The sequence below is a fragment of the Pinus tabuliformis genome, chromosome 7 (assembly GCF_031772625.1).
Source record: "Pinus tabuliformis cultivar Carrire ecotype Pingquan chromosome 7, CPIR1, whole genome shotgun sequence".
Lineage (NCBI taxonomy): Eukaryota > Viridiplantae > Streptophyta > Pinopsida > Pinales > Pinaceae > Pinus > Pinus tabuliformis.
Window position 1 is genome coordinate 986,732,198 of NC_142293.1, and position 5,386 is coordinate 986,737,583.

Below are 5,386 nucleotides of genomic sequence, written 5' to 3' on the forward strand. Positions count from 1 at the left end.
CACTGGCTATTACAATGTAACTTAATATGGGAAGTGGTCTTTGGAAAATGACCCTGGGATTAAATCAGTTAAACTTATCACATCCTTTAAGAAACGGAGAAAAGCAAAAAAAAATTGTCAAATTGAGTTTGAGTTCAGCGGTCTTGTTTGAATGGGGCATTACTATGACAAAATGCATCTTCATTTTATAAGTGGCAGGAAATGGTCCGAAGTAGAATGCTTTTGATGTTTTTTGGGTCCGACTGGTTTTAGTTAAAACCAAATTAAACTGTCATTGGAAGTGTTTCTATATATCTGCTAATTTTGCTTCTGTGGCTTTTTTCAAATGAAAAAAGTTTACTTTTTATTTATAAAAAGAGCACTTATATATGCCTTAGTATCCTGAGAGTATATATTTCAATACATGTTCATTATAGCATTCGATAGTATAGCTGTAGATAGGAGCAGGGGCTTCTAATTGCAGTACAAGTTCCAGACCAAACAGGTGTCTAGTGAGGACTCTGCAAGAGAACAGTACCCCTCACTTGAGAAATAAGCAAAGACATTATTAAAACTTTCATAGCTTTTTAAGGGCTGCTCATACAGAGAAGTTTCACCTCCACACTTAGTATATGTCAGAAAATTTGTCTAGAAGGCACTGTGGAGATTCTGTCCATTGTGTGCGCTATTTGTAGTGTCTCTGGGGCCATGTGCACTGCTTCTTTTTGCTAGCCAATCTGCTTCACAGTTCAGCTCATTGTAGATGTGTGCATCATACAGAGCAGTTTCACCTCCACACTTAGTATATGTCAGAAAATTTGTCTAGAAGGCACTGTGGAGATTCCCTCCAATGTGTGCTCTATTTGTAGTTGCCCTGGGGCTATGTGCACTGCTTCTTTTTGCTAGCTGATCTGCTTCATGGTTCAGCTCATTGTAGATGTGTGTGAAGAGACTTTCCTATCTTTTGAGCTCTTTTCCCTTGTTGCTGTCATGCTGGCTTGATGTGTTATGCTTGTTGAGTGTGTCAACCCATGAAGCCAGCTACAGTGAGTTTTGAATCTCTATATATATCCAGGTTTCTAATTCCAGTATCCCAGACCAATTCAGTAATGTGCTGGCTGCTGGAAGCTCAGTTCTGTTGTTTGTGTTCCTTGCCAGCTTGAACTTTATTTATCTTGATTTAGGAAGAAAGGGCCAGCCACTTGCGCTTCTGCATCCTGGATTACGCTTAGAGGCTAGGTCAAAATATCCCTTTATGTGAGAGGGGTCATAGTCCGGGTGTAGTAGGAGGCCTGGAAACCATTGCTCCTGACCCGCTAGCTTTTAATATGTAAAAAATCCTGTAAGGGCTGGCTGCTTTGCCTTGGAAGATGCATTAATTTTCTGTCCAGCAATATTGATGATATTACCTCTGTGGCCAAGAGTTTGTTGGATTTATCTGACATGTTTACCCAATGTAGCAGCGCTGTGTTAATGTTGTCACCTGACCCTTTTTTGGGGCCAGGAGGTCATCTTGTGGAAACTGCTCAGACTTCCTTGCTGAAATGGTAAAGAACTAGTAAATAGGAGATTGATTCTTCACGCTCCTCACAATGGAGACACCCGCTGGGTCCCTGCCATCATTTGATTTTCAGTGTGTCCCAGGCAGGGACTGCTCCTTTGATGGCTAACCATGCAAACAAAATGGCTTTCCATAATTTAATCCTCCACCACTGGCATTTGTTGGGACTTGGGAGGGCGTGAGGGAACTGTGCTTTGTAACCTAATTTGACACTGTAGCAGGCCGATGATGGATTTTCTCCCCAAATCAAGAAGTCTCGTTCCCATGAATCCCTTCTAAGTTGGGCTCCAATGCTGATCAACAGGCTCGTAAAATCTTTCCATTGTTGCTGTTCAATACCATGTAGTCCAAGATCTTCACCTTTGACCCAAATCTATGGACCTTTGTCTAGTTCAAGGCCTGCTTGGCTAAGAAAGGGTAGTTGCCTGTTATTGAGTGCATCTAGTAATTGTTGAGGCATGGAATAGTCTGGGTTCTATCCTACCCATTTATTGAGGCCCATATTTACCTACGATCCATCCCCTGTTCTCAAACAAAGATTATCCATTATAAGGTGAACAATTTTGTGATGGCCTTTTAGAAACTAGAGTCTCCTTGGTGGGTCTTGTTTAGATCCCTAATCTAATCCAATCCTGTAGCTTAGTAGGGGTGTAATATCCCTCTTGGGAAAAATACCCTTAGGGGTGAAATTTTGGGTTAGGGTTTCAATGAGCAGTTGACAGAATTGTATTTTATAGCAGTATTACAGTACTTTTTCAATCTTTAAAACAGTGATGATATTGAGTGCACAAATAGTGTAAACAAGAACAGTTGATTTCACCAGCAACACTATAAGGCAATTCAACAAGTACATAGCAGACTCACAAATCCACAATTTTTCCAATAACACAATGTAGTTTCTAGACTCACAACTATAACTGTCACACCAACAAACCTTGCTGCTCCTATACTGTTATTCTGACCTTGATTTATCCCTTAACACCTCATTGTCAATCAGCTGCGGTCTCAGCTTCCTGAGCAGAACCCCTTGGTCACTTGCTACCCAATAACAACTTTTGCTGTAGGTTAGTATTCAGCTTGCCCTCACAGTCAACCAGCCGCTTCCCTTCTTCCAACCTTTGCTGCCAGGTTTCAGAGCCTGTTTTCCTCAAAGAAATGGTCCGCTGCCTCAAAGGGATTGATCCCAGCCTCACCGCCTCAGATAAGATGACTCGTTGTCTCAGAGGGCTTGATCCCAGCTCTTGTTGCCTTAGAGAAAACGATCTGTTTTCTCAGAATTTTTGAAACCAACCTTCACTGCCTCAGAAATCCTTAGCTGCCACAGAAAGCCAATCTGCTATCTCCAGAAGGAACTTTGCTGCCTTAGAAACCCAGTCCTCAGCCTCCGAAAGATTCCGCTGGCCATAAAGGTAATTCACTACCACATATAGGTAAGCCCCAGCCCTTTTTCTGACTCAGAGAATTATAATGAATCTACTCTCTCTCTCCTTTTTTATAGATTCTCTTTGGGGTTTTTCCCTCCTAATTGCAATTTTGAATGGCTAACAAGTCTCCCTCCATTTGCCCCAAATTTGACTTTTATTGCAAGTTTCCCTCCATTTACCCCAAATTTGACTTTTATTGCAAGTTTCCCTCCATTTGCCCCAAATTAAGTATCATTATCTAATATTACCTCTAAGTAACATTAAGTAATGGTTTCCCCACTCTTAAATGACTATTGCCTACAAGGTTAAATACGACTACGTCCTCCCTTAGGCAATTTAATATGAAGAGGACATTACAACAGGCATTATATTTATTGAGGAGGTCTTCTTAGCATAGGTTCTTCTTGTTAGTTTAAAGTTCATTTTCTAGCAACGGTGGTAGCAAAAGCCCTAATATCTTTTATTCCCCAAGCCTCCCATGTCCTTGGGGCATGAGAGGGTTTCTGTGAAACTAAGGGCATGGCCCCTCCTTTGTTTCCTTTTTTAGGGAGGAGCAATATATTTGTTTGAGCTTTGAGAGAATGTGCTTGGGAGGGAAAGCTAATGATAGCCAATGTACGACAACATAAAGAACACTTTTTAGAAATGATTCATTAAGCTCTAGAGATCCATTTGTGAGCCTAGTGGGAGGTTGAGCCTATACTTTGTTAGGGAGCTGGATCCAATCTTGGATTCTATAATTGTTAGGTTTTAGATGGAATGCTAGCTAGGATATGTCTTCAAAATCTTGGAGAGTGAAGGGAAGAAGCATGAGGATGATTGGGAATAAAGTATTGAGGGACAAGGTTAAAATGAACAAAGGACTTTTCTTTGTTTATCACCAAGAGATTAAGTATTTTGGCGAATGCTTTTGTTTTAGAGATGGAACCATTTCCAAAAAGGAGGTGACCATCTACAAGCATATTGTGTGTTATTTGTACGAATTTACAGGGTAAGTTCCTTAGATAGAACACCAAAGGACACCGCTCACAAACATATCAGATCAGTACACCAATATTCTTGACGTGGTTAGAACCCTCAAAGAGGGAAACAATCCATGCCGTGAGCCAACACGACCACTTCAGGAAATTTATTAATGTAAAAGAAATTTTTTTTACGTAAACTTATCTCATGAACGATCACCTAGCAAATGACCCTCCTTGCTCTTTAAATAGATCATGGACCAATCGAGCGTTAAGTCACAGATCAAGTGTCGGTAATATTGATGAGAGAATGAACTGTCAGATCACTTAATGTTTAGAACATATCGTGACCGTCAGATTGTAAGTTACGAAAAGTACATAGTATAGAAACACACTTTACCTAACTATACACTAGACCAAGTTGTACTTAATTATTTCCTATGTGTCGGAATATCCTAACATCCCCCCTTAAGAAAAACCTGGGATAGGATTGAAGGATGTTCAAAGATGACACAATAGGAGAAGGAAGGGGGCATTAAAGCCTATTCTATTTGGACCTTTTTTACAATTTTAATACCTTTTATGTTTCCCATTTGATATTTTGCATGAAATAGGTTGCTCAGACCCTTAATGATAATAATGAAAAATACCGGGGAAGAGGGAAACCTTGTTAGAGGCCTTTGGATGCTTAGAAAAATTGACATGCTAATTGATAAATGAAGATAACAAAGAATGTCAAGGATATACATGCTTCAATCTAGGAAATAAAAGGGCCAAGTGAAGTTGACATAAATAAGAATAAGTTTCAGGGAAAATGCTAGTTGGATCAATTGAAAATATTTAGCTTAGTAATGAAGACTCGCTTTTGGAGGGTCTTGCTTAAGTGTAGAACTTCTTGAGCAATGGCTATGGTGTCTTGAATGTCACACCCACATAAGAAGCCTATTTTTTCTCTATACATGTTTTAAGAGAGGGAGGGTTTGAGATGACTAGCAATAATTTCAGAAATGATTGTGTAAATGTTATTACACAAGGAGATTGGATGAAAGCGATCAAATGGGGAAGCACTGTTTACATTAGGGATGGTAGCCATAAATGTAGAGCTAAAACCATGGAGGACCTTCCCTTCATGTTTCGATTCCTCTATTATCAAGAGTAGATCTTGACTAAGTCTACCCCAAAATACTCTAATGAATTCAATTTGAAATCCATTGTGTTTGAGAGACTTATCATGTTACATTTTTTGAACAATTTGTTTGAACTTTGGCATAAGGATTGGCACCATTATAGCTACATTGTGTCATCATCCATATAGGATGAGAAGGTTTTTTCTACTATGAGAATACTTTTGAGGGTCTTGCAAGGTGGTTGCGAATACAAGGCTTTGAATCGTGTTTCCCCCATTGCACTAATGGAATTTAGTTTTTCACATGAGTTCCTTTTGTTAATTGTGACCCTCC